Genomic DNA, 15978 nt, shown 5'->3' on the forward strand with positions numbered 1-15978 from the left:
AGCCATCAGAGGATGGGTACATGGTGGCCATAAAGGGATGGACATGGTCAGAAACAATGCTCAGGTAGGCCGTGGCATTTAAACGATGCCCAATCGGCACTAAGGGGCCTAAAGTGTGCCAGGAAAACATCCCCCACACCATTACACCACCACCACCAGCCTGTACAGTGGTAACAAGGCATGATGGATCCATGTTCTCATTCTGTTTACGCCAAATTCTGACTCTACCATCTGAATGTCTCAACAGAAATCGAGACTCATCAGACCAGGCAACATTTTTCCAGTCTACATCTGTCCAATTTTGGTGAGCTCTTGCAAATTGTAGCCTCTTTTTCCTATTTGTAGTGGAGATGAGTGGTACCTGGTGGGGTCTTCTGCTGTTGTAGCCCATCCGCCTCAAGGTTGTGCGTGTTGTGGCTTCACAAATGCTTTGCTGCATACCTCGGTTGTAACGAGTGGTTATTTCAGGCAAAGTTGCTCTTCTATCAGCTTGAATCAGTCGGCCCATTCTCCTCTGACCTCTAGCATCAACAAGGCATTTTTGCCCACAGGACTGCCGCATACTGGATGTTTTTCCCTTTTCACACCATTCTTTGTAAACCCTAGAAATGGTTGTGCATGAAAATCCCAGTAACTGAGCAGATTGTGAAATACTCAGACCGGCCCGTCTGGCACCAACAACCATGCCACGCTCAAAATTGCTTAAATCACCTTTCTTTCCCATTCTGACATTCAGTTTGGAGTTCAGGAGATTGTCTTGACCAGGACCACACACCTAAATGCATTGAAGCAACTGCCATGTGATTGGTTGATTAGATAATTGCATTAATGAGAAATTGAACAGGTGTTCCTAATAATCCTTTAGGTGAGTGTATAGGTTCTTGTTTGTTTATGGTGTCGACATCATTTGACCTCATCATTAACCTCCCAGTTGCCTAAAGTCTTGCAAGAGCTCTATGCCACATTCTCGCACTGTGTTTATTGTGTTTATTTCGAGTCCTACAGAAACTCTACATCTACCACTACATATAACACTAAACCGAACTGGCACCTCCGGCTCCCCTTTATCTTGCTCTCCCGCTGATCAGACGACCCAGCCACATCCTCCTCCTCATCACACTCCTATCCCGCCTGAATCAGGCCGGGTTGCCACCGGTCTGACTAATACATAAAACAAACCTAAACATAAGGACTCACATGCAACGTGGCCACTTCCGTCTCTCTCTCTCTCGCTCTCTCTAACTGGCACCTCCGGCGCCCCTTTATCTCACTATCCTACTGATCAGCTGATTCTGCACCGGCATGGTGCACGGCCCGGCCACGCCCTCCTCCTCGTCACACTAACCTTAGTAACAGCAAACGAGACTTTTGCAAGACTTAGGATGTTACCTTCTGCAAACAACTGGGAAACGTACCAAGCCACATGTATAGTATAAGGGGGTAAAGAGAACACAGATTACACAGTGTATACAAACACAGACACCGCTGTACTGTCTTAAGCAGCTTTCTTGCTATAAACGGCTTTTGTGGTGTCCATGTAAACTTGCTATAATTTGACATCCATCTCCACAAAAATTATTACTCCACCCCCTGCGTAATGTCATTAATGTTGTTGAACCAACGTGGCTCGAACGACATTGTTACCACGTCGTTGTATGAGAAACACACCACTGAGATGTAAACATCTGAATGTTGGGCAAATTATAGACCATAAAACATATTTATGAGTATTTTTAATAACTGCCATTTTTTCGCTAAGCACTACAGTAAATTGAGTATTAATGCAGAAAACAGTGAATTTATCAATATAATTGGTACATTTGATTTGAACATTTTGTCACGTAAACGTAAAAACTGTATTTTTAACCAAATGCATTGCCAAGGACAATGTCACTGCTATAAACAGATGGAAATGTGTTAAACAAAACCTCTGTTGGAGGATATTCTGAATTTAAGGTTGATATGAAGTAGTCTTTTACATAATCAGGTCACCCATACAGAGCAATAATGTAAATATTTTCCCCCTTAGGCATACCTCAAATGTAAGTGTTTTTGCAAGTCTTTTCCGCTAGGACTTTTTAGCCATGACAATGAAAATGATATCTAGGATTTATGCATCTCTGCTTTTCAAACCAGGTTCTTGTTAAGTTAAAGTTATACAAAAAACCTAAAACTACCAAGCAAGTATAAATCTGTTGACTTTGACACCTGGGGCCATATTATAGAAACGTCCTGTTTTAAGTCTTAAGTTAAGAACTGACTAGTAACTCTTCTAGTACATCTAGTACAAGATGTACTCACCCTTGTGAATTCTAGAATATTTACTCACCCTCATGCCATCCCAGATGTGTATGACTTTTTTTCTGTTGCTGAACCAAAACCAAAGCTCTGTAGGTCCTCACAATGCGAATTGTGGCCAAAAAGCTCAAAAAGGCAGCATAAAAGTACTCTATATGACTCCAGTGGTTAAATCTATATCTTCAGAAGATATATGATAGGTGTGGGTGAGAAACAGATCAATATTTATGTAATTTTTTACTATAAATTCTCCCCCTGCCTAGTTGGTGGCGATATGCTTGAAGAATGTCAATCGACAAAAGCAAAAGGAGATGAAATTGAAAGTGGGGAATTATAGAATAAAATGACTTAAATTTTGATCTGTTTCTCACCCACACCTATCATATGGCTTCTGAAGACATGTATTTAACTACAGGAGTCATAGATTACTTTTGAGCTACCTTTATGTGCTTATTTTTGGGCCTTTAAACTTCAGACCACCATCCAGACTTGTCTTGTATATTCCTATAGAGCTGAGATATTCTTCTAAAAATCTAAGTTTGAGTTCAACAGAAGAGAGAATTTTCATTTTTGTATGAACTGTACCTTTAAGAGCATGCATATATCAGAGGTTACATAATTGGTAAGCTCAATTCACATAACGAGTCCAAAAACAATGAAGTATTTTGGTGTACAAGCCAACAATGATTAGACAGCTGTGCATTGTGTGTGTCTTGTGAACTCGTAGTCGTCAATCAATGTGTCATCCAGCATAATAACAATAAATGGGAAGCAAGGGATGAAAGAACTGGCAAAAAGCTGGAAAACCGAAAGTTGTGGCTAATTAGTAGTGGCTTATTTTCAGTATTTTGGTATTTAGACAATGATACTTGACAATGCAGACAGAGTTTTAAGTAAGTGACGTTTATAGATAATGTTCAAAGTTTGGTGATTTTGGTGGCATTCATTTGTTTTCCATTTTAGGCTAATGGTAATTATCTTGGTAAATGGTATGTAAGTGCTCATCCGTTGTGTTAAAACATAGATGATAAGGCAAAATACAGATTGTCACGGATAGTGTTGCATCAAAGCTTTTAAAATGTTACAATCAGAGACCCACAGGATCATAAAATATAAATGAGTTCCAAAGTACTAAATATATTTTATTGTGTCCACTTATGACAACTTTTTTGAAGGTGAATTTTTTAAGCAGCTTACAGAACAGAAAATGTGTTCATGTTAATGTTCAGTGATTCATCTCATGCAATTAATACTCACAGTACAAGCTCACAGAAAATAACAATAATACAATATGAAACTACCTAATATTAAATAATTTTAGACAGGTAATCTTTTAGATGACAATCTAGGAAACTTATTCTACTAGTGTCTATTCAGCATCTTTGTGTAAAGAAATTTAAAACAGAAACAAGTAAATTCACATGTTGTATTCCTCAAAAACAAAAAGTGAATCTTTAGGCCAGCTCTGTTGACATAATTAGCACAGATTTAATGCATTTGTTCAAATTATGTCCAAAATATGTGCAGCATTTTAGGAGTGTGTAATGGTAAGGATATATTGCTTAAATGTTATTAATAGTGAACTCTATATTGCGTTTCACAATTCCTTAGGGTCAAATCAATGAAAAGATACTGCAGTGTAGCGTGAAATATTTCAAAACGGCACTGAATACAACTGCTTTATATCATTTGCCGCCATGGGAAATTATGGTTAAGATAGTAGTATGTATGCAAAGATGCTTTCATATGTGTTTTATTTATTAAGTTCCTATGCTTATGCATAACACTGTGATGCTCATACTCTTATGAAGTTAATTTTTTGGACATGCTTGCGTTAGAAAGGGAGTGAAGCTATTGGTGTAAAATGTAAATGGGCACGTTTGATTTTGAACCAAATGATAGGGGTAAACCATTTATTAATAACAAAACACATCAGAAAAATGTAAGTGAAACTGTGATGCTTACAATAGCTTAGAGCTAGACAATGTCCTGGTTTTGTGGGCTAATCAACCTTGTTACGTAATTCTTAGTCTGTGTTTGCTTGTGTGAATCTGAATGTGTGTTCATGTACCCCATTGCCTCTTTTCTTATTTCTCACTGCTTTGCACTCAGCAGCTCCAGTGCTTAATTCAATGAACTGTTGCAAACAGGTTACATAAACTATCTGCAGTGATTCTGTATTATTACCTGATTACGTCTGTACTTTGTTCAGAGTCGATAACCCTGCAAACAGGCCCTCCTGCAAGTTTTTCATGCAAGAGAGAAAGAATCAAAGAAAGAAAGAAAAAGATGAGTGAATAAACAGTGTTACTGAACAGCAAATTTGTTGTTACATGATGATATGAATCTGTTTGTGCAGTGGTACACTTGTATTGAACGTTTTGCATTCACTGTGAAGTGGATATGTCAGACAAAAATATAAAGTTTTTAGAACTCCTATTTTGATACCATTTTACAGAGCACACAACACAGCATTAAATGACATAATAATGTTTCCATTAATATGATGTTACATTTTTAACATGCAGCAGATTTCCAGAACAATGTTTCATTACAGTTTAATGGCCATCAAGTATGAACATTTTAGATTTCAGTGCTTCCCTGCAAGGTAGTGAGAAACATGAACTAAACTGATCAGCCAAAAATAGAAATCATTAGTAAACCATTTAAAGGAATGTCTTTAAGTCTGATTTATAAGAGGTTTGCATTTGAATGCTCTGAATATTTTCATTGTAAATACGTTTTTACTGCCTGCTATGTTGAAGTTTTAAATATTATGCTGATGTGCATTTTTATACAGAAACATGGAAAATAGATTTTTCATTAAAACCTTTGTCTATGAAACTTCATGGCATTATGACTGGGAACCCTCTGTACATGTTTTCCCGTGGGTGGACCGGCATCTCAGATGTCTTTTCTCTAGCACAATATTAGCATCTTTCTACTCTGATGACATCAGAATGATGAATGAGAATCTTAGTGTTTATCATCAGTGTTGAATCAGTGTTAGTGTCATCCCTAATGCAGCAGTTAGCTTTAAGATTTGATTAGTTAGGCATGATCTCTAATAAGATTTATATTAATATAGAGTAATATCACTTGATCCTTTTTGGTTGATTTTCTTAAACAACAAAAAACAGATATTTCTTTTTTTTTTTTATTACCTTGAATGCACTGTAAGGGGCCATTCACACCAAAAACTTCCTTGCACTACAGAAAGCTAGAGGCTTTTTTATTAGACATTTATTTTCTTTTAAACTTGGCACGGCATCTAAAAAAAACAGTGCTCCTGCACAATGGTCGAAGACGTCCGTCTAGCGCATGTTCACAAAGAAAAATAATGCTGATGGATGCAAAAACATCCTCTTTCGAAACTTGAGGGCTTTGTCATATAACAGGGAATGTTTTTCAAATTCCACAGGGAATCTCCCCATGCCCATGTTTAAAGGTGCACTTATATTATTAAAATCATGAGAACTCCCCAGATATGAAGACTCCAGTCTTATCAGTAACCTTATAATAGTTATTTTATTCTACATGGAGAGGGTCCTCTCATGGGGGCTGTCATGTTAGGATCACATGACTAGCCAAATACTATTTGCAAAATCTCAGTAACCGCACTGTTATTTGACACTTTCACTCATTGATTAAATAACCATGACTGACTGTGAATACTACATTTCTGCAATGGCATCTGTAACTGAAAACTATTGGCTTTGAAAGATGCTGCATCCATGCCCCGAGGTGTCAGCGTAAGGCTATGTGTGCTGAAGCAAAAAAGTATAAAAAAAAAAAAAAAAAAAAAAACATTAGGGCAAAAAGTCGAAGGTACAAGACTCACATATTCACTCTTTGTGTTTCAATGAAGAAAATCATATACATTTGGAACAACATAAGGGTGAGTATACAATGGTGGAATTGGTATTTTTGGATTAACAATTGGTCAACAAATGGTCAAATGTGTAGTTACCCACCATTGAAATAATCAATATCCAAAAAATGTTTTATATATATATATTTTTATAAACTATTTATGTTATCGATCTTTGACATCATTAAGGTGTACTCAGGGTCAATGGATATTCAGGGCTCAGCCCAGACATCTGTGAATATGTATGGGGCCATCCTTTGATGAAATATCGAAATATAATACAATTTATAATAAAAGTTCACGTTTCATCGGTGGGGTGTCATTTATATACTTTTGTAAATCTTTAAATATAAAAACTTAACATAAAATGTCCCATTTCCTTTTTCTCAGCCTCAGATATTCTCAGAAATCAGAAGTTGAGCACTTTTAACATTATGTACTTCAAAACTTGATTTAAAAACAATATTTTTGTCAAATTCAGCTTTCCAATTGACAGTTTAATAGCCTAATAGTTGGAGAGGGTCAGCAGCTTCAAGTTCCTCGGTGTCCACATCAATGAGGAACCCACATGGTCCGTCCACACAGAGGCCGTTGTGAAGAAAGCTCATCAGTGCCTCTTCTTCCTGAGATGACTGAGAAATTTTGAATGAACCACCGAATCCACACACGGTTCTACACCAGCACTGTAGAGAGCATCCTGACTGGCTGCATCACTGCCTGGTACAGCAACAGCTCTGCCCTCAACCGCAAAGCCCTGCAAAGGGTAGTGTGAACTGCCAGACACATCATCAGAGGTGAGCTTCACAACAGCCTGAGTGTCAATACAACACTATACAACCTTAATGCATATATATATATATATATATATATATATATATATATATATATATATATATATATACACATACACACACACACACACAGTATCTCACAAAACTGAGTACACCTCTCACATTTTTGTAAATATCTGATTATATTATATATTTCATGTGACAACACTGAAAAAATTACACTTTGCTACAAATGTAAAGTAGTGAAGGTACAGCTTGTATAACAGTGTAAATTTGCTGTCCCCTCAAAATAACTCAACACACAGCCATTAATGTCTAAATCGCTGGCAACAAAAGTGAGTGCACCCCTAGGTGAAAATGTCCAAATTAGTGAGTTTAAATTTGTATTTGATTTGATAAATAAGCTAAAATATTAGCTTATGATAAAACAAAATTGTTGATAGATTTGACAACATTTGCAAGGTTCAAGGCATCGAGTTTTGCTAATGTTTTGGCTTGTGTTTTAAATTTGCAAATTTGTCTAGCACATCTGTATTACTCTTTGTTTTCAGGGTTAGATATCAAAATATTTGGTTCTTACTGCATCTGGATGGACCAACTCAACTCAACACAGTTTCCAATTTCTTTCCCAGACTGCCATTTTGACATTTCACACACAGCTGCAATCCTGAGTATTGAGCGCTCTTCTTGCATTTACATGAGTGCTGGAAACCAACCGCCAACAAGACAGCGAGTAGGTACTGATTTTAGTCTGTTTTTGGTTTTAACAGTACTGAAGAAAGGTCTGTATCATTAACGTATACTACATATACTGTAGGCTACTGTATATTACTTATTAATAAAACATTCATATTTGGTATCAATTTGACACCGAATCATTGGTACTTTTGACAACATAACAAGATAAAAACTTTCAGGTCTTAAGGCCCTGAATCCCACCCATAGCCCCGCCCATGGGTGTGCTTGATACTGCCGCTGTAATGCTCCAGGGGGTCAGGAATTGGCTGGTTAGCCAGTCCCAGTTAGGACCTATTGGTAGATGCTGGAACTACACCACCTGATGGCAAAAAGCATGTTTCTCCATAGACAGCCATTCAAAAGTAGCCATGTTTTATGACAAATAAAAAATTTCCAAGAACCATTTCGATTTAAATTATTTAATTACATTATAGCACATCGTCATTCGGAGACAGATTGTTTTTGAAGGGCTCTTAAAAGCATGAAATGTATTTATATTTTCCCTATCTATTCCCATTGATGAGTGATCAGTCACGTGACACCCTTTCCTGCAACTGAGTGCCCATGAGCAAAGATGGCGGCCTCCATTTCTGGGAACCGTGCACAAGCTGAGCACAGTCATAGAGATGAATGGGGATGCTAACAGATAGCTCTCTCCAGGTATTTTATAGCTCCACGTACTGCTCTAACGGCAACTGCCAGTCAGTTAGCTAGCCCGCCAATAAGTTAATTTTGAAAAACAAATTGTCTGTTTTATCTCAAGTGGTGGATATTGTCAGCTCTTCTATTGATCGCAAAGGGTTCAGGCTTTTTGCTCAAGCCTCTCTGTGTCAAGAAAATTACTGCTGACTGCCAGAAGGTTGTCAACTCAAGTTCTCCTTCTATAGAACAGTGTTCTGGTAAAATTGAAGGCACTCTTCCTCCTCGTTCACTGTTCTTAGTGAACAACTTGTTTGTTCAATGTACCTCAGCACTCAAGAATTTTGCTTTCGATTAGTAGCTATGAGTGAGGCTCAGTACTACTGCCCTTACAAAAAATTGGAACTAGCCCCAAACTTGCCACATACTGTATTTTCAGAAATTATTTTCACATGCAAATGAGCTTTTGATTCACCACAAATGTTTGGCAGAAGTTTGCAGCTCTTCGCCGGTAGTGGTTAACCTTCGGCAAACATTTGGCAACAATGTACAATTTGCCACAAGTTTGGCGCAAATCTCATTTGCATGTGAAAATTAGTTTCGACAAAAGTTTGCGACAAGTTTGCAGCCAATTTGCCATGAACTCTCGATTTTTGTAAGGGTGTGTAATGTCTCCAGGTCTGGTTTTTTCTACATCTCACCTGTGATTACCTGCGCTTTTGTTTTTGCTTGTATAGACACAACCCAAAAAATAGCCAGAACATTTTTGCCAGATCGATCTAGATACATTTGAGTTTGAGATTTGTTTCAAAAACATTTCATGCTTGACGTTTAGTTGTTTGTCCCAGGTGTAGCTTTACATTTAACATGTAAAACATGTTTCTTTTAGCATGAAACTAATTTTATTTGGTAACATTGAATACTCTATGGGACATAGAGGTTAAAAATGTGAAATCAAAACGTTTCAACCTATTATTTGAAAAACTAAGCAAAACCTTGTTTACCATCATGCTAATGGAAAATGTCATAAATATGCAGATATGATAGAAAACCAGACCTGATTCTTAATATGGACAAGTAGTATCAGCAATTTCAATGTGCTTCACACATAATTACCATAAAATAAAACTATTGAGGTTAATATTGATGTTAAGAAGAGCATGACGATTCTAAATAATGCATTAGTTTTGACTACAACAATAATGACATTTTTTCTTGCTATAATCTGCCATTATGGATTTGATTATTTCAGTCTACATGCAGTGCATATTGTAAGATCATTAATGGTTATTTTGTTAATTTCTTTAGATTTAATTTCATTGAATCAAGGTTCTTTTTACAAAGAAAAAAATGCAGATTAATGTAATGAAAATCTGAAGCTGAATACACCATAAAAGATAAGTTATGTTGCTTTAAGTTATGGTTAAAGCATTTATTGCAATAGTGAAACCATAAAACAGTATATGTAAAATATATACTAGCTGTTCTCTTACGAGAGGTTCTCTCGTATTGCATAAGCTAGCTTACGCTACGGGAAAGATTCATCTTTTCTGAGATATTGAAGCCAAAAAATTATCCTTAATTTTGTATCCATTGTCAACGCAGTGCGGCAGCTGCAGACCTTGAGCGGGCTAGCTAGCAAGCACATTGGTTGCTCTGCGGCAACTGCTGCAGCCTATAGACGAGTTTGTGCGAACTCGCATCCAATGAGAGGCGTCCGCGCGCTCACTGCATCAAAGCCCGCCAAAAAGGGCGTGACTAGAGTGCATATAAGCGTAGTTCGTAGGCTGGAACCCTGATTTTCATCTCTTCAGCGAAGCTCTTCGCATCACTGAACCGGAAGCCGCGTCGCCGTTTTTCGGGGCATCAAGCAAGCGTGGACAGCGCTCGAAGAAGCCGGCCGTCTTCGCCACCTTCAGCCGTCCTGCGAGCTACGCCATCCGGCGACGTATCCGTTTTAAAAGCAAGCTAGTTCTTAAAGAACTTCACAAAAGAGTACAAGCGTCTTTTTTAATATGCCTCGCTCCACTTGCGCCTCATGCCGCGCTCCTCTCAGCACCGGAGACCGCCACATCATCTGCGCTCTCTGCCTGGGACTGGGGCATGCAGAGCTCGCCCTCGCCCGGCGGATCGCGATCTCTGCGAGGAGCTGCCGATGTCGACCCTGCGGGCTCGACTTCGAGCGCTCAAGACCAAAGCCGCCGCGCGCCTTCCGTTCAGCCGCGCAGAAAAAGCGCCACTCTCAAAGGCTGCGGAAACAGTGGTAGAAGCGATTGCCTCGCCGGAGCCCATCCCTCGAGCATCGCCTTCACCCTCCCGCCTTCACCCTCCCGCCCACCGGGCCGCGCAGTTGCCGCCGGCGGCTGCTCTGCTGCCATCTCGGACGAAGAGCGGAGGATAAGGGCTGTTCCATCATGGCTTCGGACAGCGAGTGGTCAGGCTCACGCGCCTCCTCCTCGGCCCAGGAATCCAGCAGGACCAGCGCCGGGTCGAAGGGGAACTAACACGCCTCCTCACACAGGCCGTCGACTGCCTCGGGCTCGAGTGGTCACCGCCCTTGAGCAGGCACCCAACAGACTTGGCGGCTGCTTTCTACAGAGCGCCGCCGCGCAGCACCGCTACCTGGGCCGCTCCCTTCCTGCGGAACTCCACGCCGAGCTTTCCAAATCACGGAAGCGCCTTTCTCGGCCAGGGTCCGATCCACGTCTCCACCTCTCTTGCTTCGGTGGGCGGCGCCACTGAGAAGAGCTACGCTTCCATCCCTCCGGTCGAGGATGCGGTAGCAGCACACCTTTGCCCGCCCTCCGCGAGATGGCGGTATAAACCAGTGCTCCCGTCTAAGGCATGCAGAACAACTTCCGCCTGTGTTGGCGCACCTATTCCGCCGCCCGGCCAAGCTGCATCTGCTCTGCACTCTATGGCCGTCCTACAGATCCTCCAAGCGGACCTTCTGCGGGAGTGGGATGAGAAAGCAGGCATCCAGAGGCGGTTGCAGACATCACGAGTGCTACGGACCTCGCCCTCCAGCTACCAAAGCTGCAGCCCAAGCTATAGGGAAGTGCATGGCGGCTGGCTGTGACCGAGAGACATCTGTGGCTAGCGCTAGCCGACATGGGAGAAGCAGAGGCTCTACGTTCCTCAGCGCACCGCTCTCTCCATCCGGTCTCTTCGGCTCCGCGGTGAGTGGTATCATTGACCGGTTTTCAGAGGTCCAAAAAGCCACACAAGCCATGAATCTCTTTCTGCCTCGTCGTGCTAGCTCCTCTGCAGGCCGCCCACGTGAGCCTCCTGCACGAGCCTCTTCACAGCGCCCAGCTCAACAAAGCCAGACTTCTCAGCATCGACAGGGCGGCCGCCCTCGATCGCGCTCAGACAGCCGCCGCAGACCACTGCCCCTCCCCACGGGCCTCGGACTAGAATTGCGCTGAAACCTGAACAACCGAAGTCCTCCTAGCTTTGTTGACAAAACGACGGATCAGTCCTGCTGCGGCCGGACCACCGTCAAAGCTTCGCCCCCTGTCAGTCCCCTTCCTTCAGGCTACTACAGTGGTAGATTCAGCAGCCAACAAGCCAGTGTTAACGCCCGCTTGCCTGCACTCAAACGCCGTTTTCACGGCGACCCAAATAAATCTGGTAAAGAGCAAGCATGCCATATGTGTAGAAAATGTGCCCACAATCCAGTGTTCACCTCTACACACAAGCATTACACAGCCCGTGTCCATACCAGAGAGCAAACATGTCTTATGTGTAGAAAATGTGCCCACAATCCAGTGTTCACCCCTACACACAAGCATTACACATCCGTGGCCCTATCACGGCACACTCACATAAAGCGGTTACTGAACCGCTCGAGTGTTAGGGTTAATAAACGCACCCACGAATCCGTCGCGCGCCCATTCTCTGGCCACTCTGTCACACGACCAGCCTTATGTGTAGAAAATGTGCCCACAATCCAGTGTTCACCTCTACACACAAGCATTACACGTTCCGTGTCCCCATCAGAGAACACTCAAAAGCGGTTCACGAACCACTCGAGTGTTAGAGTCAATAAATGCGCTCACGAATACGTCGTGGCGCCCATTCTCTGCCGGCTCTGTCACCACGGCCAGCAAACACTTCTCTGTATGTAAGTCCCGTGCCCGTGACTATGCTTGCGCATCACTTAACAGGCGTGACTCTTTCCCCATTCACCTCAATCGGAAGTCACTCACAGAACAGCCTGTCCATGCTGCCTGCGAGCAGTCCAGCATAAGCACAGTAAGCGGCTCACACATTCTGTTCAGCGGCTGTGTGCGGCAATCAGAGCGATTTGGCCATTCACCCTCTAACATTATGCTTCAAAGCGTGGGAAGATATTCCAGGGATATCCGAATGGGTGTTAAGCACAATAAAACAGGGCTATTTGCTACAGTTCGATCGCCGTCCTCCTCGCTTCAGAGCGCGGCTCGAAACTACTGTGAACACGGAAGCAGCGTGCATGCTTCGTTCAGAAATAGCAAACCTTCTGTGCAAAAGGGCCATAGAGAGAGTGCCGCCTCCCCTGAGCAAGTTGGGGTTTTACAGCCGTTATTTTCTTGTCCCCAAGAAAGACGGCGGCCTCAGACCAATATTAGATCTCAGGGTTTTGAACAAAGCGCTTGCAAAAAGACAGTTCAAAATGCTTACAACCAGCAAACTCCTCGCGCATGTGCGCCAGGGGGACTGGTTTATTTCTCTCGATCTGAAAGATGCATACTTTCAGATTCAGATAAATCCCCGTCACAGGCCATTCTTGAGATTCGCACACTGCACACTCAAACAGTCCAGACATTATGGCGCATATTCGGCAGAGCAGAGATAGACCTCTTTGCGTCAGAAGAGAACTCTCACTGCCCAATATTTTTCTCGAAAAGCGAGGACGCGCTGGCCCAGGACTGGCCCAACCGCCCGCTTTACGCCTTCCCTCCCGTCTCGCTATTGCCACAGGTAATGCAGAGGATCAGGAAGCAGCGCCACTCGGTGCTCCTCATAGCCCCGCGCTGGGAGAATCAAACATGGTTCCCGGAGCTTACGCAGCTGTCACTGACAGCGCCGTGGCCCATCCCAGTGAGAGCAGATCTCCTCTCGCAAGCTCACGGAACGATCTGGCATCCCCACCCAGAGCGCTGGGCGCTACACGCGTGGGTGATCAACGACTACCCGTCGCTTTGCAAGAAGGAGTAATAAACACCATCATACACGCTAGAGCCCCCTCCACGAGAAGACTCTATGCGTCCAAATGGTCTGTGTTTTCAAAATGGTGCACCGACAGAGACCTGGACCCACGGACATGTGGGGTGTCGCCGCTGCTCATGTTTTTACAAGAGCTGCTGGATAAGGGCAGATCCCCATCCACGCTCAAAGTGTACGTGGTGGCCGTCGCGCCGTTCGCTGAACCCCTGCACGGCCAGTCACTGGGTAAAAACGAGCTGGTCATCCGCTTCCTCAGGGGAGCTAGAAGGATGAACCCTCCGCGCCCCCCATCGGTTCCTATCTGGGACCTTTCTATAGTTCTCGAAGCTATGAAAGCCCCCCTTTCGAACCGCTTCAATCCGTGGATGTGAAACACCTCTCACTTAAAACCGTTTTTCTAACTGCCCTTTCATCAGTTAAACGGGTGGGAGACCTTCACGCGCTATCTGTCAGCGCTGCATGTCTTGAGTTTGGACCAAGTGACTCCAAGATCATTTTAAAGCCTAGACACGGCTACGGCCCTAAGGTGGTCGGTACTCCTTTCAGAGCACAGATCATTTCCTTGTCGGCGCTACCAGCATCTGATAGCGAATGCGACGTCAATCTCCTTTGCCCAGTCAGAGAACTGAGATTGTATACTGCGCGCTCCGCATCTTTCAGAAGCTCCGAGCAGCTTTTCGTTTCGTTCGGAGGGCGCACCAAAGGTCTCGCCGCCTCGAAACAGACACTGTCCAGATGGATAGTGGACGCTATTGCTGCCGCGTACGCGTCAAAAGAACTATCATGCCCGCTAGGCATTAAGGCTCACTCCACTAGAGGCATGGCCTCCTCGTGGGCATGGTCCAGCGGGATTTCCATTCACGACATATGTGTGGCAGCGGGCTGGGCTTCCCCCTCCACCTTTGTCAGATTCTACAATCTGGAAGTACCCGCCCTGCAGGCTAAACTGCTAGCGGTTTAATACGCTACAGCTCCCCTGGTGAGCTGCATTAATGGGACACAGTCCACACAGACCGGCACCGCCGCTCTGTCTATGTGCTTATGTACTACACACACACTGGCCCGCACTCTTGCCGGCCAAATATTAATTCCCCACTCACAAGGGCTCCCCTGGGTCCCCCTTAATTCCCTGGGGCTCATGCAGTGGATGCTTGGCGCACACGGCGTTGACAAAGGGTTCCCGTAGCGTAAGCTAGCTTACGCAATACGAGAGAACCTCTCGTAAGAGAACGAATCGGTTACAAACGTAACCTCGGTTCTCTCTAGATGAGGGAACGAGTATTGCGTAACCGGCCGTGCTCGCGCCACGAGCGATTTTTCGCTTCATTCAATGAAAACCAGGGTTCCAGCCTACGAACTACGCTTATATGCACTCTAGTCACGCCCTTTTTGGCGGGCTTTGATGCAGTGAGCGCGCGGACGCCTCTCATTGGATGCGAGTTCGCCCAAGCTCGTCTATAGGCTGCAGCAGTTGCCGCAGAGCAACCAATGAGCTCGCTAGCTAGCCCGCTCAAGGTCTGCAGCTGCCGCACTGCGTTGACAATGGATACAAAATTAAGGATAATTTTTTGGCTTCAATATCTCAGAAAAGATGAATCTTTCCCGTAGCGTAAGCTAGCTTACGCAATACTCGTTCCCTCATCTAGAGAGAACCGAGGTTACGTTAGTAACCGATTCGTTTGCTTTTAAGTGCTCTCTGTGACCATTTTTAAAAAAACATTTGCTTACATATGTTTTCATCCGTGGATGTATTTCACCAAAAAATTGTCATTGTTTACTTCATTTACCCGTGTTGTTCCAATATAACGCAATATAATTTTCTTTCTTCTGTGAAACACAATGAGATCTTAGAGCAGCTCTTTTCCAAATAACAATGTATCATAAAAGTGGTCAATATAACTTGTGCAATATATTCTTCTGATAAAGTCTTCTGAAGTTTATCAATAGCTTTGTGTGAAGATCAGATATGATTTTAAGTCATTATTCACTGATAATCTTCAGTTGCTCTAAAAATATTTAGCAACACCGCACCATGTTTGACATCAAGACGTAATGCAATTGATTCTAGCATATCACACAACCTGTTACAAAACATTTGGGAGCATATTTAAGAGCAACGGTAGAGAGGAAGATTATCAGTGAATAATAAATTAAATTTGGGTCCATTTCATACTCAAAACTATCGAATGGGTTGAGAAGACTTATATAACACTAATATAGGAATACAGCATACAAGTCTAAAGACTGCTTCTTCTTTTTTTAACATAAATAATTTTAATTGTGTGGAAAACAGCTATGCAGACATTGTTTCTATAAAATTTCCTTTAGTGTTTCTTTAGAGTTGATACAGTATACAGTGAGGAAAATAAGTATTTGAACACCCTGCTATTTTGCAAGTTCTCCCACTTGGAAATCATGGAGGGATCTGAA

Source organism: Xyrauchen texanus, chromosome 28 (genome assembly GCF_025860055.1).
Source record: "Xyrauchen texanus isolate HMW12.3.18 chromosome 28, RBS_HiC_50CHRs, whole genome shotgun sequence".
Taxonomy (NCBI): Eukaryota; Metazoa; Chordata; class Actinopteri; order Cypriniformes; family Catostomidae; genus Xyrauchen; species Xyrauchen texanus.